The sequence below is a fragment of the Pseudophryne corroboree genome (assembly GCF_028390025.1).
Source record: "Pseudophryne corroboree isolate aPseCor3 chromosome 3 unlocalized genomic scaffold, aPseCor3.hap2 SUPER_3_unloc_1, whole genome shotgun sequence".
Taxonomy (NCBI): domain Eukaryota; kingdom Metazoa; phylum Chordata; class Amphibia; order Anura; family Myobatrachidae; genus Pseudophryne; species Pseudophryne corroboree.
The window spans coordinates 7,295,922-7,319,231 of record NW_026967493.1 but is presented as its reverse complement, the minus strand read 5'-3'; the positions used below and the strand labels follow the sequence as shown (position 1 = coordinate 7,319,231).

Here is a 23,310-nt window from a genome sequence, read left to right as displayed (position 1 = left end):
TGTTATTCCACCACTATGTGACAGTAGTAGCAAACATACCCGACTTACTACAAATCGGAAAAGTACAAGCACATCAAGGTATCTTTAAAATTCGTTAGGTTATAATCACAATCTGCGTACCCCAACTCACAGTGTTGTTTCTGTTATAAGCACATCAAGGTATCTTTTCCCTTAGTGGCCTTCACCCCGAAAGGTTCCTCCACGATTTTTCTTATTAATTATGCGGCAAATTTTTTTTTATGTCCACCAATCGAGTATAAAAGGACAAAATTCTATTGTACAAAAAGCCCCAAAGCATGAAGAAATGAAGACTGTGGTTTGTGATTGAAAGACGAGGCGGAAAAACTTGGACTTTGAAGAAATGAAGACGGTGGTTTGTGATTGAAAGACGAGGCGGAAGAACTTGGACTTTGAAGAAATGAAGACGGTGGTTTGTGATTGAAAGACGAGGCTGAAGAACTTGGACTTTGAAGAAATGAAGACGTCTGCGGGAACCGCCGTTAGCACCTGAAGTTTCTCTACGACCTGGGACCCCGTGAGTGGCAACGGACTTAGAAAGCAGGACTGCCGCAGTGTTTAGGTAACTGATAGATGAGAGCAACCAGGACCAGGGAACCAGAAGTAACCTGGGAGCACAGAGCTGAAGAACCTTTCACAAGGAGGTAACTTGAAGCACTGGCACTCTACCTCTGAGCCAGCCCCCTTTTGTAAGGGGAGAACACGCAGGATTGGCTGGACACAGATTGGGAACTTCATTGGTAATACTCTGGTCTCCAACATGGCTGCCCCAAGCACAGGAGACGTACTTAGTTGTTAGCACACAGCTTTAGCCAGCTTCTGTCTCTGACACACTATACTGTGTCACCACTAGAGGACCTTACCGCAGCTATCCCAGCCGCAGCGCCAGGCTCTCCAGACCCTCGGCCGCTGGCCCATGGCAGCCGAACATCCGTCCAGGAGGATCCGCCGCCAGCAGCTCCCTGCCGCTGCAGCTGCGCCAACCAGCAGGATGGTAACCCGCGGGAGCACCCTCCGGAGGTAAGGCTCTGGAGCCTGACACACATATGACAACCAAAAGGCATAAAGTCTTAGAGCCAGAAGAGGAGGATCACCCTGGAAAGGCCGGGAGAACAGTGTGCTGGTTCAAATTAAACTTTGAAACGAGCTTACGTAGAAAAAATGGTTTGGTACGTAAAACCACCCTGTTTGAATTAAATATCACAAAGGAGAGTAAGGCAGCCAATTCCACCAATTCCTCCGTGTCTAATAGAAGCCATGGCGGGAGGGGAGGGGAGAACACATTCATCATAAGATAACATAACTAAAAAGCTTCAAGATGCTCAAAGGGGGACTTTTGAAGGGCAAACAGGTAGAACATGATGAGCCTTGGCCAGGGCATTTTTGACCACCCTCAACTGTAGAATATTGATTGGGAGAGTGGACTTTGTGCTGTACAGAGACCCAAAAGATTTAGATCCCTACTTACAGCACCCCAACCCATTAGGCTGGCATCCATTGTGTTGAGTACCCTATCCCAAAATCGAGAAAGCGGTCCCTCTGGAGAGATCTGGGGTGTGGAGCGAGACTGGCGCATTTGAGGCGACAGTCTGAAAAAATGACTGTCCAAGCAGGGTCCTAACCTAGACCAACAAGCTAGGATCTGGCTCTGTAGAGTCTAGGCATAAAACCGGGAATATGGCACTGCTTTGAATGAAGCCACCATCTATCCCAGGAGCTGCATACACTAGAGCAGGCATTCCCAACCACGGTCCTCAAGGCACACCAACAGTGCATGTTTTGGTGATATCCAGGCTTCAGCACAGATGGTTAAATCAAAATAACTGAGGTACTAATTAAGTCACCTGTGTTCAAGTCTGGATATCACTAAAACCAGGACTGTTAGTGTGCCTTGAGGACCGTGGTTGGGAAACACTGCACTAGAGGATGAAAACCTGAGGCTCTTGAAGAAGTGACCTCACTAATGGTTGGAGGTCCTGAATTTTCTGTGGAGGTAGAAAAAGGCTACGACAGCTAATGCTGAATAAGAGACCCAAGAAAACAATCTTCTGGGAAGGAATGAGGATGGATTTTGGATAATTCAGTACCCAGCTATGAACCTCCAAGGTGTCCACCACCACCTGCAGATGTGCCTTCACCAGCAGGTCATCCAAATAAGGGATGATGGTGATTCCCTTTCACCTCAGCAAGGACATCATATGGGACCTGACCTTTGTGAAGACCCTGGGTGATGTTGACAGACTGAATGGCAGGATCTGAAACTGAAAGGGCAATACATCCACCGTGAAGCAGAACAGCGGATGGTAGCCCTTCTAGATGGGAATGTGAAGACAGACGTCCTTTATGTCTATGGATGCTAGGGATTACCACTCCTTCCAGTGTCCTGATAACCAAGCGCCGAGACTACATCTTGAATCGCACCAGAGAGAGACAGAGATTTAACTGTTTTAAGTTCAAGATCATATGGAAGGATTTTGAGGAAGAGCAGTGGTGAAAAATCTCCTGGGTTTTGGACCTGTTAAATGCAGTATGTAACCTCTGGACATAATACCCCTCTCACTCAAAGGTCTGCTACAGGCTGGAACTAGACATCATGGAACTTGCGCATGAGGGCTCCTACCACCTGAGGATGGGATTGGACCCCCTGAGCATCAGGCAAACTGTTCTTCCAACCTGCTGAGGGCCAGATCGACGAAAGCCTGTCCAGCCGTGGTCCAGAAATGCTTCCTTGTGGGAATAACCGGACATAACACTGAAGGATTGAGATCTTGTCCCTCAAACGGGACAAGATGATAGAAATTTTCACAGTGGAAAACAAAGAACCTGTCTAAAGGACCTATTCATGATGATAAAACTATCAGTAGGGATACTTTTAGTTTTGAACTCAGTGAGTTCATTGTAAAATTCAGACCTATTGATCATTCCTCCACCAGTAAATAATCACTTCAGAAAAGCTGCTCTTTCTGCGGAGACAACTTTACGTAAGTGCTAGATACTGCTTCCTGCTTCCTCCACTGCCCGCTTCCAGCACATCTGCTCAGCAACGCATCGAGCTCACAAGCATCGTGCTGCCAGCCTCATCATTCCCCAGTGTCCGCGTTCCTTGCCTGCATCCTCTTCCCCGATGTTCAGCGCTCCCTGCCCGCAGCCTCTCTGCTCCCTGCCAGCATCCTCTCTAATGTCCCGCACTCCCTGCCTGAACTATCTCTACAGTGCCCCCTTCCTGCCCGCACACTCCCTGCAGTGATCAATCCCTGCCCGCACACTCTATGTAGTGCCGTCACCCAGCTTTCACAGTGTCAAAGTTCTCCAAAGAAATAGTGCAGGAATATGTAAAAAGAAAATGGTTGTATCAACTAAGGGGTTAGAGGGCAGCAGAGCTATTTTAGTTAACCTTTTAGTGCCTACGCCTTGCAAAAGCTCCTCTAAACCACAGTCAACACTGCAGTGTCCCCCAGGATTGGATGGATGAGAAATATCCACCTACAGACACTATCCCCATAGACACTGCTCACACACTAGGTGGCACCAGAAGTAGAGTAGACACCAGATACATTTTGAGTAAGATCTGGCCATGGGTCTACACTACACAGAGCTCTCCGGGTGCCAGAGAGGTAGCAAAATGAACCAAAGAAATGTCTCATGATCTTAGGGCCTAATTCAGACCTGATAGCTCGCTAGGTTTTTTTTAGTAGTGCTGCGAGCAGATAGTCGCCACCCATAGGGAAGTGTATTTGCAAGTGTGCGAACGCATATGCAGCCGAGCGGAACAAAAAAGTTTTGTGCAGTTTCTGAGTTGCCCAGAACTTACTCAGCCGCTACGATCACTGTTCAGGCCCGGAAATTGACGTCAGACACCCGCCCTGCAAACCTTTGGACACGCCTGCGTTTTCCCACACACTTCCATAAAACGGTCAGTTGCCACCTAGAAACGCCTTCTTCCTGTCAATCTCCTTGCGATCGGCAGTGCGAATGGATTCGTTAAACCCATTGCACAGCAACGATCCGCTTTATAAACGTGTGATGCGCCTGCGCAGTGGGTGCATACGCATGCGCAGTTCTGGCCGCAGCGCAGCAAAAAAAAACGAGCATGCGATCAAGTCTGAATGACCCCCTTAGTCCTGCAGCCAAGTCCAGCTACTAAATTAGGCTGAAGATTCTGTGCACACACGAAGAGGGAAGGAGGACAAAGAACAGAGCAGCAGAGGACAGCAGGACACAGAGGGACAGCAGAAAAGGAGAACAGCCTGAATGATGACAGCACAGAGCGGAGGAGAAGGACTAAGATATACAGCAGCAGAAAGCGAAAGACTTAGTAATTACTCACCTGTGCTGATACCTGTAGGGATTTCCTCCTCCTTACACTGCTGATCTATCTTCACATACGTCTTCTCTTCCTCTTTTATATATTCTTCATCCTAAACAATCCACACAACAATTAAACAACACTTCAACAATGACCTTTTTTTTCCACTGAGTTTCAACAAAAAAGATAAGACTTTCACAGTTTCTCTATAAATCAAATAATTTTGGCATTAAAGGAGACCCCCAATTCCAACTACCTGATGGTCCTGTGGGACACAGTGATTCTCCTCTGTATGATCCTGGGAATAAAGAGGACGGGGACATCTCTCTGGGGTATTCCTGTTACTGGATCCATCTGTAGGAGACACACAGTGACTGAGTACATTATATATATGTCATTATCAGATGATGTATATCTAGGTGGCCCCATAGCTGCTCTCTCCATTACACTACATGACAGTCTCCTCTTACCCAGTGATGTGAGGGGCCGGTGATTCTCCATTATCACGTCCTTGTACAGACCCCTGTGTTCCTCTATATACTCCCACTCCTCCATGGAGAAATAGACGGTGACATCCTCACACCTTATAGGAACCTGACAAACACAATGATACAGTCATCACCCAGACACACCCCCTGGTGTTACTGTATAATGCCCCATTCCCAGCAGTCACCTCTCCAGTCATCACCCAGACACATCCCCTGGTGTTACTGTATAATGCCCCATTCCCAGCAGTCACCTCTCCAGTCATCACCCAGACACATCCCCTGGTGTTACTTTATAATGCCCCATTCCCAGCAGTCACCTCTCCAGTCATCACCCAGACACACCCCCTGGTGTTACTGTGTAATGCCCCATTCCCAGCAGTCACCTCTCCAGTCAGCAGCTGAATGATCTTGTTGGTGAGTTCCATGATCTTCTGGTCATTATGTCTCTCATGTATAAATGAGTGAGGTGGAGGCACCGTGATGGGGCATTGGTTCCTTCTCAGTCCCCCTAATACACAGGGATGGCTGCTGGGTGTCTCACACTCATCTGATGTCTTCTTCACTAGTGTATAATCCTGTGTATTAAGAGGAATACCCATAGATATCACTATATAGATTATTAAAACCTTCACGTATCCAGTCAGATCCCTGAGTTAGTTATAGAGATAAGAGTGATGTCTTTGTGATAATCCCAGAACCTCTCATCTCTCTGGCTAACAAGTCCTCATTTAATACTATAGATAAGAGTAATGTCACTGTGACAGTCATATACCCTCACCTCCCCAGTGAGGTCCCTGTGTAATAGAGATAGGAGTGATGTCACTGTGACACTCCCAGACTCCCTCACCTCGCCAGTCAGGTCCCTGTGTTAGTAATAGAAATAAGAGCGATGTCACTGTGACACTCCCAGAGTCCCTCACCTCCCCAGTCAGGTCCCTGTTTTAGTAATATAGATAAGAGCGATAACACCGTGACACTCCCAGACTCCCTCATCTCCCCAGTCAGGTCCCTGTGTTAGTGATAGAGATAAGAGCGATGTCACTGTGACACTCCCAGATTTCCTCACCTCCCCAGTCAGCAGGTAGATGATCTCCAGGGTGAGATTTACTATCCTCTCAGTTACGTGATCCCCGGGATTTCCTATCCGCATTGAGACCATCGGCTGATCTATAAGGGACAATAGGTAGGTAGAGGTGACTTTTTAATATTAATGTTACAGTTTTTATCCGGCTTTTATTTACAATAAAAATATGCACAGACAACTATTAAAGTCTATCCAAGATACAGCAGACAATTTAGTTATTATATGCATTGTACTTATTTCCAAAACATGTATAACAGGGCTGGCCAAACCGGTCCTCGAGATCTACCAACAGTTCATGTTTTCCAGGCCTCTTGGAGATCTGGAGATTGACAGTTAGGAATGAATGCAGCACATCTTAATTAGTAATGACTACACCTGTGCACCAGCTAGGTGGTCTGGAAAATGTGGACTGTTGGTGGATCTCGAGGACTGGTTTGGCCAGCCCTGATGTATAATCTCCCTGAAAGACGTAGGTACGGCTAGAAATTGTTTAGAATTGTTTAGACTATGGGGTATATTTATCCCGATTTTGACCGAGTTGGTGTTTTTTCTTCAAAGTGTCATCTCGGGAATTTACTAAACACAAATCTCGGCAGTGAAGAGGGCATTCTTATTTTTTTGAAGGCAAAGAAAAAATATTCGAATTAATACACCACCGGTCAAACACGCCTGTTATTTTATACAACTCAGTAATTTACTAAAAATTCGAATTCACAATCACTGCCGGCAATAGCCAAACACTGCCGTGAAAAAATACAAATCGTAAAAAAAAGCAGTTTTCAAATAGACCTGCTTTTTTTAACAGTGTTCTGATAGGCATGCATGGATCCGTGAGATCCGTGCATGTTTAACAGTGGGAAAGAATTAAAAATCTGAAGAAAAAAAAATGCGTGGGGTCCCCCCTCCTAAGCATAACCAGCTTTGGGCTCTTTGAGCCGGTCCTAGTTGTAAAAATACGGGGGGGAAATTGACAGGAGTTCTCCCATATTTTAACAACCAGCACCTGGCTCTGCGCCTGGTGCAAAAAATACGGGGGACAAAAAGCGTAGGGGTCCCCCGTATTTTTAACACCAGCACCGGGCTCCACTAGTCAGAGAGAGAGTGCCACAGCTGGGGGACACTTTTATAAAAAAAAAATTGTAGCAGAATTACAAGTCCCAGCAAGCCTCCCCCGCAAGCTGGTACTTGGAGAATCACAAGTACCAGCATGTGGGGGGGGGGGGGGGGGGGCGCTGGTACCTGTAGTTCTACTACAAAAAAAATACCCAAATAAAAACAGAACACAGACACCTTGAAAGTGAAAGTTTATTAAACATACATGCAGACTTACATACATACATACATACTTACCTATGTTGATACGAAGCACTCGGTCCTCTTCTCCAGCAGAATCCAGGGGTACATGTAAATAAAATTATACTTACAAAGAATCCGGGGTAGATCGGTCCTCTTCTTAACAGTTATAATCCAGGGACTTGGCAAAATAAAAAAACGGAATACACGATCCACGCACTGAAAGGGGATCCATGTTTACACATGGATACCCTTTCCCCCGACTAGCGGGACCCCCCGTGACTGCTGTCAAAGAGGGTCCCTTCGGCCAATCAGGGAGCTCCACGTCATAGTACTCTCCTGACTGGCTGTGCGCGCCTGAACTGTCAGTCAGGCTGCGCACTGTAGATACAATAGAGCGCAGAGGCGCTCCATTGTATCCAATGGTGGGAACTTTGCGGTCTGCGGTAGACCGCGAGGTTAAGTGGGGCCAACCACAAAAGGCTATCAGACCCACATCCGCCGCCCTTGGATGGGGGGGGACAGCCTCGGGCTTCCTTGGGTGGCTGGAGGGTGGGACCCCTTGATTTATGGGGTCCCCACTCCTCCAGGGTACCCCAGCCAGGGGTGACTAGTTGGTGACTTAATGCCAGGGCCGCAGGGACCATTATAAAAGTGTCCCCCGGCTGTGGCATTATCTCTCTGACGAGTGGAGCCCGGTGCTAGTGTCAAAAATACTGGGGACCCCTACGTTTTTTGTCCCCCGTATTTTTTGCACCAGGACCAGGCGCAGAGCCAGGTGCTGGTTGTTTAAATATGGGGGGACCCCAGTCAATTCCCGCCCGTATTTTTACAACCAGGACCGGCTCAAAGAGCCTGAGGCTGGTTATGCTTAGGAAGGGGGACCCCACGCAATTTTTTTTTCTGATTTTTAACTCTTTCTTCACCTCCTAATATATACAATGAAGACAAGCACGGATCTCACAGATCCGGCCGGGATTCTTTGTATTAAGTCCGGCAGTGTTTTACTAATCACTCCCGTAAAACACTGCCAGAAATCGGCATCGGAAGAAACGAAAATTCAAAATACGACAGCTTAGTAAATGACCCGTAAAAAAAATCAAAAAGTTGCTAATTATCACTACCGATGTCATTCATGTTTAAACTCCAACCAAATTACGAAAATTACGAATTTTAGTAAATATACCCCTATGACTGTAATCGTAACATTACAACCTACGGTACTTTATTTCTCCCAGTAGTAGTATCTCATATTTCCATGATACATATATAAAGATACATACATAAACATAAGGAGATTTATGGTAAGAACTTACCATGGTTAATCTCTTTCTGCGAGGTACACTGGTTTCCACAGGGACTAACATCAGGGTGTAGAGCTGGATCTTGATCCGGGGCACCAACAGGCTAAAGCTTTGACTGTTCCCAATATGCACTGCAGCACCTCCTCTATATCCCCGCCTCCAGGCACTGGAGCTCAGTTTTGTTAACCAGTCCAATGCAGTAGCATAGTGATTTTCAACCTTTTTTTTACTCGCGGCACACAGAACAATATTTTAAAATTGCTAAAGGCACCCCATCAGTTCCCCACAGAAAAAAAACAAAAAACACACATTGGCCCTCACAGTAAAAAAAATAATAATCCACACATACATTGTTTTTTTCTGTGTAGGCCAATCACATTGCTCCCCACATAAATCCTATTGCTCCCCAAATGAATTATTCACATTGTTCGCCTCATAAATCCTTATTCTCCCCACATAAATCCTATTGTTCCCCACAGGAGAAATAAAACAATAGATATTAGCCCCTACCGGTCAGCTGATCTCCTCCCTGTCCCCCAGTGGCAGGGGTTGTTCATAGTGGAGTGCTGCAAATACTGAGCAGGGGGCGGTCTGGCAGGTGTGGATGTGGGTGGTCAAGGAAAGCTGTGGATGCAGGCGGGAACTGGAAGATGAGTATGCAGGCGGGTGGATTGGCTGGGTGGTGAGACACAGCGGCCGTGACCTATGATATCACACCGCCATGTCTTCAAGGCATAGGACACGGCCGGAGCACGACTGATTCTCTAAAAAGAGCCCAGGCCAGCAGTTCACTCTGAAGGTGCAGGAAGCGGCTCTGGCTCCGCGGCACACCTTGCAACTGGTTGAAAAAGCCTGCGGTAGCAGGTAAAAGAGACGGTAGATGTTAGCCACATAGAACCACATTCTCATGACAGGAGAAGGTACCAGCGGCTAATGCCATACAAACCCAAAGAAGCTAAGTGCGTCAGGGTGGGCACCATGTGGAGTCCAATGTACCTCGCAGAAAGAGATTTAACCATGGTAAGTCTTACCATAAATCTCCTTTTCTGCAGCGGGGTACACTGGGATTCCACAGGGAATAACATCGGGGATGTTCTACAGCAGTTCCTCATGGGAGGGGACGCACTGTAGTGGGCACAAGAACATGCGTCCAAAGGAGACATCCTGGGAGGCGGAAGTATCAAAGGCATAGAACCTGATGAACGTGTTCACAGAGGACCACGTAGCCTCCTTGCACAATTGTTCTGCGAACGCGCCACGGCGAGCTGCCCAAGAAGGTCCAACAGACCAAGTAGAATGGGCCTTGATAGCAGCAGGAGCTGCGCATAAACTTGTGCAATCACTATTCTAATCCATCTTGCCAAGATATGCTTATTCGCAGGCCAGCCACGTTTGTGAAAACCAAAAAGGACAAAGAGAATCAGATCTCCTAAGGGAGGCGGTTCTCTTTACATAGATATGGAGAGCCCGTATAACATCCAAAGACCGCTCTTTGGAGGACAAACCAGAAGAGATAAAGGCCGGAACCACAATCTCTTGGTTAAGGTGGAAAGACGACACCACCTTAGGGAGATAACCAGGGTGAGTTCTAAGAAACGCTCAGAAAGGGTGACCGACATGATAAGGCACCCAAGTCTGAAACCCGTCGAGCCGAGGCAATAGCCAGCAAAAATAAGACCTTAAGCGTAAGCCATTTAAGGTACACAGACTCAAGAGGCTCAAATGGAGACTCTTGCAGGGCATTCAGAACAACAGAAAAATACCATGGAGCCACAGGAGGGACATAAGGAGGTTGAATCCGTAAAACACCCTGAGTGAAAGTGTGAACATCAGGAAGAGACGCAATCTTTCTCTGAAACCACACCGACAAGGCAGATATAAGAACCTTGAGGGAGGACAGACGAAGGCCTAAGTCCAGGCCCTCTTGCAGAAAAGCCAAAAGTTTGCCAGTACTGAACTTGTATACATCATAATTCTTAGCCGCACACCAGGTGAAGTAAGAATTCCAGACCCTATAATAAATCCGAGCCGAAGCTGGTTTACAGGCTTTCAACATAGTTTGAATGACCGCCTCAGAAAATCCTTTGGCCCTCAGGAGTGAAGCTTCAAGAGCTAAGCCGTCAAAGCCAGTTGGGCCAGATCCTGGTAGACACAAGGGCCCTGAACGAGGAGGTCTGGGCATTGCGGAAGCAGAATAGGACACTATCGTGAGACCCTGCAGGTCTGAGAACCAATGCCGTATGGGCCACGCTGGAGCGACTAGAAGTTGTATTCCTCCTTCTTGCTTGAACTTCCTTATTACCCTGGGCAGGAGTGACACCGGAGGGAACACGTACGGCAACCGAAAGTTCCATGGAACGGACAGTGCGTCCACAAATGCTGCTTGAGGATCCCTTGTCCTTGCTCCGAAGACCGGAACCTTGTGATTGTGTCGAGACGCCATCAGGTCTACATCTGGTAGGCCCCACTTGTACACTAGGAGTTGAAATACTTCTGGATGAAGGCTCCACTCTCCGGCGTGTACGTCCTGATGACTGAGGAAGTTCGCATCCCTGTTGAGGACCAACGGAATGAACACTGCCGATGTGGCCGGCAGATGGCGTTCCGCCCACTGAAGAATCTTTGACACTTCCAATATTGCCATGCGGCTTCGCGTGCCGCCTTGATGATTTATGTACGCCACCATGGTGGCATTGTCCAACTGCACTTGAAGAGGCCTGTTCTGTACCAGAGACAAGTCAAGTTTCAGAGCATTGAACACTGTCCACAACTCCAGGATATATATCGGGAGGAGAGATTCCTCCCTGGTCCACCAACCCTGAAGAGTGTGTTACTCCAGTACCGCGCCCCAACCCCGCAGACTGGCATCCGTCGTTAGGAGGACTCAGTTGGAGATCTAGAAGGGAAGACCCCTGCTCAATTGTTGGTCCTGTAGCCACCAGCTCAGTGACAGACGAACCTCCGGAGTCAAGGAGATCATGTGAGATCTGATCCGGTGAGGCAGGCCGTCCCACCTGGCAAGGATTAGCTTCTGCAGAGGGCGAGAGTGAAATTGAGCGTACTCTACCATGTCGAAAGCCGACACCATGAGGCCTAGTACTTGCATCGCCGAGTGTATCGACACGCGTGGGCGAGAGAGGATGCATCTTATCCTGTCCTGACGCTTCAGGACCTTCTCTGGAGACAAGAACAAACATTGGCTGTGTGTGTCCAGTAATGCCCCCAGGTGCACCATGCTCTGAGCAGGGACCAGTGAAGATTTGTTCCAATTGATGAGCCACACGTGTGCTTGTAGGAATTGGACCGTCAGGTCCAGATGACTGTTACGTTCCTGATGATCAGAACTGGAGAGATGTTGCGAGGTGAGTTCAGAGCACCAGGACTTGACGCTGAACTAAGGAGTGGTACGGTAATAGCCCTTAGCACCCTACCTCCGTTGTCTTACCCGTGTGGTCAATTCACGCCTGAGTGACTATGGTTTCTTGGGCCCACGGCAGCCGCGTTTGAAGGGCGGATTAGGTCTGCGCAACTCTGATGCCCCCGGGTCTTAAAGTGAGACAAAGCGTGAAACGAGACAGAATAATAACAAGGGAACCTCTAACTAAAACAAACAGAAGCTAGGGGCTACTAACTACCCTGAAACTAAATATATGTGCGGCACGCCACCAAAGGAAAAGAACAACAAAAGATACCACTGTCCGTTCTCCCACACGGCACCACCGAGTTCCGGGGAGGACAGTAAAAAGCGGAAACCTCCGCAGAAACCACCAACACATAGGTAACACAAGGATTAAGCGGCCTAGGCCGCAACTCGCGGCAGAAGCCGCTACTCACAAACCGGGAGAGAACCCTAAGTAACGAGAACTCGCGGATGACTGCAACAGGTTCGTTTGGGACAGGAAGGATTCCCAGGACCGGCTTCAGAACTCCAGGACACGGGAGCACAGGGAGCAGGATCAACCAGATACAGCTAAACCAGGAACAGACGTTACCAGGCAGGAACAGCATACAGAAAGCTATCACCGGCGTCTGTGCCAGGTACTGAGGGAGAATTTAACAGGGAACCCTCCAATAGCTGCAGCGAAGCCTGATTAGTACTGTCGTGCAGCTTCCCTGATGCAAGACCAGAGCTAACAGGTGTAATGATTGGCAGGAAGCAACGGGGAACGCGGTAGTCGGTGGCGTCCCCGTTGCTAAGGGTCCGGCGGCTAAGCACGTACGGCGTCCTAGCATTGTTAGGGACCCGGCGGCTCAGCGCGCCCGGCGTCCTAGCGTTGCTAGGGACCCGGAGGCTCAGCACGCATGGCGTCCCAGCGTTGCTAGGCGCCGGGCGGGCAGGGAAGGAAGTGCGGCGGACATGAGCGTCGCTCGGAAACAGACCGAGCGGTGCCGTGGACCGCGGCACCTAACAATGACGGGTGAGAACTTCTGGGGAGTTCGCCAGGATCAGCAAGTCGTCCAGATACGGCAGGATCCTGATACCTTGCCGACAGAGAATGGTCGTCATGACTGCCATGACCTTGGTGAAGATCCGAGGAACTGTAGTCAGTCTAAGGGCAAAACTTGGAATTGATCATGTAGGTTGCCAATAGCAAACCGCAGATACTGCTGATGCTATACTGCAATCGGAATGTGTAGGTAAGCATCCTGAATATCCAGGGATACCATATAATCCTTTGGTTCCAAAGCCAGAACAATAGAGCGAAGAGTTTCCATACGGAATTTGGATACCTTCACAAATTTGTTCAAAGATTTGAGGTTGAGAATGGGCCGGGAGGATCCATTCGGCTTCGGGACGAGGAACAGCGTTGAATAGTACCCCCTGCCCCTCTGGGACAGAGGAACCGGCACGATCACTCCCGTGTCCAGGAGTGATTGCACCACCAAACAGAGTTTTTGTCTTTAACGGATCCATAGGGAAAACCGTCTAGCAAAACCTGCGAGGGGGACGTGTCTTGAAAGAGATGACGTATCCGTGAGTGACGACTTCCCTCACCCAGGCATTCGAAGTGGTCTGTAACCATACCTGGGTGAACTGCAGAAGTCGGCCCACCCTATCGTGCAGCAGGCTTGTCTGGTTTGGAAGCAGGCTGACAGGCAGTCCAAGAACGTTTAGGCTTGGGCTTAGAGGTTTTGGAAGTGCTACCCTGTTTTGGGTACGCCTGACCCTTTGCTTTACTTGGAGGTCGAAAGGAACGAAAGGATGTACTTTTAGCCTTCGTAGCCGAAGGATTAGTACTTGATAGACATGCAGTTTTAGCAGACGCTAAGTCAGCAACAATCTTGCTTAAATCTTCCCCAAATAGGATGTCTCCCTTAAAAGGGATCACCTCCAAGGTCTTTTTAGAGTCCAGGTCTATGGATCAGGACCGCAACCACAGAATCCGTCAAGCCAGAATGGACGTAGTAGACGCTTTGGCCGCCAGAACACCGGCTTCAGAGGCCGCCTCCTGAATGTAATGAGAGGCTGTGGTAATATATAAAAGACACTGTGTGGCATTATCAGAAAAATTCAGAGGTAGCTCTGCTTCAACAGCTTGAACCCAGGCTTCAATACCTTTTGCAGCCCAAGAAGCCGCTATAGTGGGTCTATGTACAGCACCCGCAAGAGTGTAAATAGACTTCAAGCAACCCTCCACGCGCTTATCTGTCGGTTCTTTCAGAGAGGTGACGGTGGTGACAGGCAGAGTAGATGACACCACAAGACGCGCTACATGTGAGTCCACCGGTGGTGGTGTTTCCCAAATCTTACTTAACTCTGCAGCGAGGGGATAACGAGCTGGCATCTTTTTAGACATGGAGAATTTCTACCCTGGAGACTCCCAGGATTCCTGATGTATGTCAACAAAATGGTCAGAATGTGGCAAAACTAATTTAATAACTTTCTGACGTTTAAACTTATCAGGTTTTTTAGACGTATTTGGAGGATCAGTTTCATCCTCAATCTGAAGAATCAGTTTGATAGCCTCCAATGGTTCAGGAACATCAACCTGTATTGTAGATTCCTCATCAGAAGCATCTGCATCAGTGTCTGATGGGTCAGTATATACCCCATCTTCATCGAAGGAAGTATACATGAGTGGATTGTGACAAAGAAATGGCCCGCTTAGATGACACCTTGGTCCTAGGAGGGAGAGGGTCGGGCTTTTGTTTAACCTAATACAGATTTAATTGCTGTAACTGAGTAGACAGAGTATCCGCCCCATGGCAGATTAACTACAGGGACTATATGTGGCTGTAATGGCACAGGAGGTCCCACAAGGGGCACAAGTCTCGTTACTAGCGTGGTCAGTAAATTAGAAAAAGCACCCATGGAGGGCCTTGGTGTGCCACCGGTGCTGCAGACTGACTGAGGGGTACAGAACCCTCGTTACCTAGACCCTCAGCTGGAATATTTTCCTCAGATAAATCCGTGGTGTCAGCACTGCATGATGCAGGATCAGCCACGGATCTCCCGCCCTATGTAGAGCACACATTCAATGGAGACGTAGCCTTAGGGCGTAACAATACAATATAGCCAGACACAGTACCAGACAAAAACCGCTGTGGAGTGTGACACACATATATATATATATATATATATATATATATATATATAGTGACCCTGACACACTTAGCCCCCACAGGGCACAGAATACAGTGACAGCAAGACGTGATACACGGAATGGAAACCACACGGCAGCTACAGGCACACACAGTCACATGTACAATGCAGAAATTATTACACACAATAATAAGATTGCACTGGACAAGTAATACTACTTAACACTATGTATGTATACAGATATAACAATGCACAGTAAACACTGGATGTATATCACAGAATACTTGTACTAAATATTCCTGTAGTTATGCACTTAACTAACACTGTCTAAACGACATGTAGAATACTTAAGTGTCCTGTAAATGCACAGCGCTGATGAGACAGGCGGCTTTACAGAGGAGACAGTGCCCAGCACTCCCAGGATCAGCGAGTGAGGGAGAGAGAGAGATGCAGCTCCAGGGCGGGAACATCTGCTGTAGATGGCGCCTGGAGCTGGGGGAGGGGCTACAGGTCAGCGCCTTATCCCCTCTGCTGGACTTTACCACCGTTTACTATGGAGCCTGTAATAAACGGAATTTAGTAAATCTGACCTGTGCTCCTTGCCCGGTGGATATAGTGGGGTCCCTGTATGGCCACAGTGTCCACGCCAGCGGCACGGTCCATCTCCCGGGACCACGTCCAGATCGCAATTTCGTTGTGTCCCACCTGGGGGACCCTTTTACCTCCTCCCTGTAAGTGCGCCACGCGATCCAGGAGAGCAGCAGTGATGTGTGCCTGATGAGACTGGAGCGCCTCCGCTGTTAAGTACCCAGCAACCAGGGCGCGGGAGTATGCAGCGCAGCTGGGGGAGGTGATGGAGCCGCAGCACGATATGTCAGTATGACACATAGCATCTTGTGCCTGTGATGCGGCCCTTGATGTCTTCTTTCTTCTCAGAAACGCTCCTATTAGGGCTACCTAGGCCCTCCCTGTTAGTGACCTGCACTGCAGGTACCAACTTATAAACTGAGCTCCAGTGCCTGGAGGCGGGGATATAGAGGAGGCGGTGCAGTGCATCTTGGGAACAGTCAAAGCTTTAGCCTGCTGATGCCTCGGATCAAGATACAACTCTACACCCCGATGTTATTCCCTGTGGAATCCCAGTGTACCCCGCTGCAGAAATATAATTTATTAATAAATGACTCATCATTCATGGTGATGACTTCTCAGGTATGATACAAGTAAAACACAGAAGATGTTTTTGTTCTTATGAAAACTATAACCCGTCCCGGGTAAGATTATTAGGACACCATGTGACACTATACCAGAAATCTCTGGCAGAGTAGACGGGCCAAATGTGTCAACTTGTGAGTGGTGGAAGGAGACTGACTTGCGGTGATCTATGGTGTGTCCCACCGCCAGGTCCCTTTCTGCTTATTATCTCTCCCGGGTCTGTTTGATCAACTTCATCCACTGTGTGCCTGTTTTAGTGTATCACAATGAAGGACAGAAGACTCTGTATGGAGGTAATAATAGCCTGCATCCTGATGAAGAAACATTGGGAGGGAATGGGATTAGACCCACACGCCCAATGGGGATGTAGACATGTGACCGGCGGTGGGGATTCCGCACTGACGCCGGAATACCGATCTCCGGCCAGCCCGACAGTTGGTATGCTGCCTAACAGGGACTATTCCCACTCCACGACACCCATAGAATGGGAATAGAATCTGAGGCGAGCACAGCAAGCTTCCTTGTGCTCCTCCCTCCAGCTGGCAATCTGGCCATCGGTATCCTGGGGTCGGTATGGTGACCTCCGGGATCCCAAACGCCGGTCTCCTATACCAAGCTGCCCAATGATGCCTCATTCCTGCCAGCTTTGATTTTTTATTGGCGTATGGTTCAGGTGGAGTAAGAACAAGATGGTGGCCATTCCACAGCTCAGTTTCATGGAAGTTCCCTCACCAATAAAAAGATAGAGGAGTATGGAATATATACCATTAATACAGGTCTCCTTACAGAATAGATTAAATCAGCCATGGCAGACCCATTATATGCTATATACAGAAATACATTTGTCTCAAACCTCGACTCACCCAGTGACGGGAACATCTGACACCTCTCCATCATAACGTTGTTGTATGGAGACTTGTGTACCTCAAATTGCTCCAACTCCCCTGTGACAGAGGTGGGTTATCATTTACTTATGTTTCATTTTACAGACATACGCATAAAAGACAAAGCTCTTTCACAACTCTGGCAAGACGTACCAAACATATTAGTATGTATTAGGAGACAGCCTGTGCTCTTATATGAAACCAACCCTTTTAGGTCACATACTGTAAGCTTATGTATAGTTGTTTTATGAGGTCTGATGGACAGTTTGATAGCCTTCAATCAAAGAGGACAACCCACGTTACCGCAATGTAATATTTATTCTCTGTGTCAGTATGTAATGATTGTACATCCGAATGTCAGTGACAGTGAAATGTAACGCTCACCTGTAATAAAGTTGGCACCTGTAATAAAGTTTGGATTATGCTGATTCTTGGGGTGCCACACCCTGCACCTAGATATAGCGCTAGGGACCCCCAATATACAGAGAGACCTTGACGCGGCTTGGGGGCTTAATCATACATTTGTGCAAATATATGTAACCGAGATCTCTGAATTCTAAGATATTGTATGGGATTTATGGGGGTCATTCCGAGTTGATCACTCGCTAGCAGTTTTTAGCAGCCGTGCAAACGCTATGCCGCCGCCCACTGGGAGTGTATTTTAGCTTAGCAGAAGTGCAAATGTTTTTATCGCATAGCGCCTGCAAAAAAAATTTGTGGAGTTTCAGAGTAGCTCAAAACCTACTCAGCGCTTGCGATCACTTCAGACCATTTAGTTCCGGATTTGACGTCAGACACCAGCCCAGCGTTCGCCCAGCCACGCCTGCGTTTTCCCTGGCACGCCTGCATTTTTCCGAACACTCCCTGAAAAAGGTCAGTTGCCACCCAGAAACGCCCACTTCATGTCAATCACTCTGCGGCAACCAGTGCGACTGAAATGCATTGCTATACCCTGTCCAAAACTGCATAGTTTGTTTTGCCATTGCGTCGCATGCGCAGAATTGCGTTTTTTAGCCTTATCGCTACGCGAACAAATGCAGCTAGCGATCAACTCGGAATGACCACCTATATCTGGTTACTGCTATCATTCAGGGTGCTGGGGGAAACCAAATGCCTTTTTTTCTTGCTCAGAAATACCCCTCCCTTTCAAGCACCTGAATGATATCCCTAAGCTAATTGAGCATCTACCAATATATATGTTAGTATTAAAGTTGGCACAGATGTATGATGTAGTGCGTGTGATATCACATTCATTGGAGCAATGACGATTTGTGTGGATTCACTTTTAGATTATTTTTGTAAACGTGATTTGTGTCATTGCGTTTTGTAAACTGGTGTGATCACAACTGCAGTGTATACAGCTATACTGTACAAAACATACAGTGTATGTATAACAGGAGCTTTGTATGTGGCATTAATGTATGTAACGTGTTAGTTGGTGGCTGGGAGCAGAACACGCTGTACAATGAGACTGAATCATACAGTAAAATAAACCTGTCACTTCCATCAGTACAACAGAACTGGTTATATCCACAGTACATATAATAATAACAGGACACAGGCATGCAATAGGATCTTATGAGTGACATGTATGTTTAAGTTCATCCCAGTCGTCCGGAGGCAGGCTGGAATTTGGTGCCCTCTCCCCCTTAAAGAAATAGGGAAAACAAATACGATGTGTGTATATATATTTATATCACACACGACTTACAGAATCATATATAGCACTCTCAGCCAGTATACAGGGACCAGAGCCCGCAGTGTATTGGCAGGGCTCCAGCTACGCTGCGTGACAATAGCCGGTGGGTCACGGTCAGACTCACAAGAGTCAGCCATCTGCAGCATGCAGAATCAGCGCTTACCGGTGGGACTCATCTCACAGTCCAGCAGCAGCAGGGGGAGGGGAGGGGGGGGGGGGGGGGGGGGAGCACCGTCGCTTGCTGCAGCACAGGCTGAGCGATACCAGGCAGGAGTCATCCAGTCCCTTATTGCAGGTGTTAGCAGAGCTCCTGGGACAAAGCCAATTAACTCTGCAGCAGCAGGGGGGGCGCCGCAGAGCTCCATTGGAAGAGCATCGGTCACACTTGGACCTGCTGTGACCCACCCTGGTGGTGCTGTACATGCAGCGGTTGGAGCCCGGAGGCAGGTCATTCCATTGCCTCTAAGAGTTATGACCCTGCTGTGGCATGTATGTATGGTTTATGGAGGTGGGTGGGAGCAAATTCATTCATTCTGTAGCACAGTTTGATCTGTGTCATTACAGTAATGCTTATATCCACAGTATATATCATAGTAACAAGACACAGGCATGCAATAAGAGCATATAAGTGATATGTATCCGGGCGATCTGGGTGGTATGATGAGACAGTAATAATATTACAGTAACAAAAAGCTGCTACTCCCATACTGATGGCAGCAGCACAGTGTGACTATATGCACAGTATATATAATAATAAGACACAGGCAGCGAACAGGAGCATGTAACCAGCCTCTTACCCTCCTCCTCCTCCTCCTGCTGCTGCTGCTGCCGCCGGGACAGACTGCAGAAATGACTGTCCTCTGACCAAATCTAAACTTCCTGCCTGTGCGTTCCACATAACTTCCGGTATGTGCGTTCCACCTGGCTCCCCTGGTTACAGTATAGTGGGAGCAGTGTGTTATGGGAGATGCAGTCCCCGTCTCTGTTAGTTCTTTTTGTATTCAGTTAACATATGGACTTCAACACCCAGATTGCATTGCGATTAGAGAAATAATTCAGACCTTTCACACAGCGCCCTCTATATCGGTACTGCAGCCCCCCAAACAGCATTACTCTGTCCCCTGGTGCCCAACTAGAGAACTGCAGCTCTTTTCACAGGTCATCACAATAATAATAAATCAGTTGGTTCTGTTTCTGTATGGAATATCTTCCCCTAATATTTTTTTTATTATTATTATTATTATTATGATGATGCAGAAAGCTACAAACGTGTTGACCTAGGCAGGATGCCATCAGTAATTACACCTCAGAGATGAGGCTCCATTGCTGAGACCCATTATGGGAACTGGCTATCTGCAGACATTGTAGAGCCGTTGCCAGGTCCAGGATGGAGGGTCCTGATCCAGCCCCCATTTGATAAGAGCCCCCAATGCAGGAGCCTGAAGAGGGCGTAACACCCTGAGGGATGGGAATCTGAGACACAATAAAAAGGCTGGAGGACTCGGCGGTGAGATCATGTAAGCAGGAGGCCAGGATGGTGATGGGGTTACAGCTGCTGCTGGACTGACTAACATGGGGATTACAGCGGTAGATGCTAGAACCAAGTTGGAGAAAGGACCTCTGGTGTCAGGGGGAGGAGCTAGGCCGGCGGGATAGTGCAGTCACTATACACTCCACCAACTACTCCCCTTAGTAACCCGGTGGCGAGCGCAGTGGAGCGAGCCACCGTGCCCGAAGCGTGGCGAGCGAATCGAGCCTGCGAGGGTACATTATGAGTACCTTGTTCGGGCATAGCTCCTCCCCCTGGTGATGTGGCTCCTCCCCCTGGTGACATCAGAGGTCCTTTCTCCAACTTGATTTTAGCCATAACCGATTACAGCAAAGGACTGCAGGGAACTTTGTCTGTATGCTGTACGGCATCTGGTCACAACAGAGGGGATGGGAACCTCCTCCCTATACAATTATATGTCGATTCCTAATTTGGACCTTGATTCCATTACTAGCGGGGTTGGCCAGATGGCGCTTCACCTTCCCAAAGATAGGGCTACCAGATATAGGGGTCTAATCATGAAACAGTGAAAAGAGTGGAGAAGTTGCCCGTAGCAACCAACTTTGAAGTAACATTTATCAAGTGCATTCTAGAAAATATGTGGCAGCTGATTGGTTGCCATGGGCAACTTCTCCACTGGCTCACTACTCCACTCTTTTCACTGCTTCATGAATAGACCTGTAGGCAGTGGTGCAAGTAGAAAAAATGTCTTACGGGTACTGTGTGCGCGCGCCGAAGGCGCGCGTGCAAAAAAATGGGTGTGGCCAAATGCCACATGGGGCGTGGTCAATGAAAATGGGGGCGTGATACACATATGGGGGAGGGGCAGATACACGTATGACCCCAATAGTGTCAGATACACGTTGCCCCACAGTGCTAGATATACATTGCCCCACAGTGCCAGATACATATAACCCCACAGTGCCAGATACACATTGCCCCACAGTGCCAGATACACAAATGTCCCCAGAGTGCCAGATACACAAATGTCCCCAGAGTGTCAGATACACATTGCCTCACAGTGCCAGATACACATTGCCCCACAGTGCCAGATGCACATTGCCCCACAGTGCCAGATACACAAATGTCCCCAGAGTGCCAGATACACATTGCCCCACAGTGCCAGATACACATTGCCCCACAGTGCCAGATACAGAAATGCCCCCAGAGTGCCATACATTGCCTCACAGTGTCAGATACACATTGCCCCACAGTGCTAGATACACAAATGCCCCCACTGTGTCAGATATACATTGCCCCCCGTGCCAGATACAGAAATGCCCCTACAGTGCCAGATATGCCCCCAGTGCCAGATATCCTCCAGTGCCAGGTATACATGCCCCCCTGTGCCAGATATCCCCCAGTGCCAGGTATATATGCCCCCCTGTGCCAGATATGCCCCCAGTGCCAGATATCCCCCAGTGCCAGGTATACATGCCCCCCCCAGTGCCAGATATCCCCCAGTGCCAGGTATATATGCCCCCCTGTGCCAGATATGCCCCCAGTGCCAGGTATACATGCCCCCCTGTGCCAGATATCCCCCAGTGCCAGGTATATATGCCCCCGTGCCAGATATGCCCCCAGTGCCAGGTATATATGCCCCCCTGTGCCAGATATGCCCCCAGTGCCAGGTATACATGCCCCCCTGTGCCAGATATCCCCCAGTGCCAGGTATATATACCCCCCCTGTGCCAGATATGCCCCCAGTGCCAGATATCCCCCAGTGCCAGGTATAACATGCCCCCCCAGTGCCAGATATCCCCCAGTGCCAGGTATATATGCCCCCCTGTGCCAGATATGCCCCCAGTGCCAGGTATACATGCCCCCCCAGTGCCAGGTATAACATGCCCCCCTCCCCTACTCACCGCTGCCGCTGCCGTCGCTGTCCTCCTGTCTGTCATGTGAGGGAAGGAGAGTGCAGCCTGCGCCTCTCGTTCCCCTCAGTCTCCGGCGGGTGTCTCAGTTTAATTCAGCGCCGATCCGTGAGCCAATCAGAGCTCGCGGGTGCGAGCTCTGATTGGCTCACGGATCGGCGCTGAAGTAAACTGAAACACCCACCGGAGACTGAGGGGAACGAGAGGCGCAGGCTGCACTCTCCTGCCCTCACATCAGCGGCGGTGCGGCGTGTGCGGCGTGGGGGAGGGAGGGAGGGAAGGAAGAGGAGCGGCGGCCCGTCGGTGTGGGTACGGCGTACCCACGGCTAAATTCTTACGGGTACGCCGTACCCACCCGTACCCGCCCACTTGCACCACTGCCTGTAGGTGAAGGCATGTGTAGTATCGAGAAATGCAGTGGTAGAAGTTTAGTCAGCCTCCCGAGGGGGTGTGGCCAGCTTGGAATACCATTAGAGAGTGCATGGTCTGATGTGCGTTTACGCATTCCCTATAGATTGTTAGCTTGTGAGCAGGGCCCTCTTACCTCTATTACTGCCTGTTATTACCCAGTGTTATCACTGTTTTTTCCATTTGAAAAGCTCAACGGAATTTGCTGCGCTATAAAAGAAACAGTTACTAAATAAATAATAAACACATTTTTGCACATCTCCATTGGATTCTGAGGTGGTCGGATCTTACTTCCCGTGAAATGGACGTTTTGGGGCGGGTCCAGGGCGGAGACAATGAAATTGCACGGAGTAGTCTTGCCTTGTGGGCATGTATCTATAGCTGCATGCTGTTCTGTGCCGTGTGTAGGGGGAAGAGAAGCTGGTTCCTGACAGATACACCTAGCATGAGGCAGGTGCAATGCAATTGCCGATACTAGTAACGGTTGCAGCTCGCATTACTCTTATGGAAAGTGGTATTAGCCTACGGTAGTACGTCAGGCTTCCACAGCATCCCACCAACACTGCCACTGTGGGAACAGGAACAGAACAGCACCAATGTCTTCACCCAATGTTTCGATGTAAATCAGGTAGATTTTACTGCATGGA

The 23,310-nt window shown here is 48.6% G+C and overlaps 1 pseudogene; it reads right to left on the bottom strand.

Annotated features, from left to right (window-relative positions):
* Positions 1-23,310, bottom strand: part of LOC134983102 (zinc finger protein 250-like) — a 51,398-nt pseudogene that overhangs the window by 10,025 nt on the left and 18,063 nt on the right.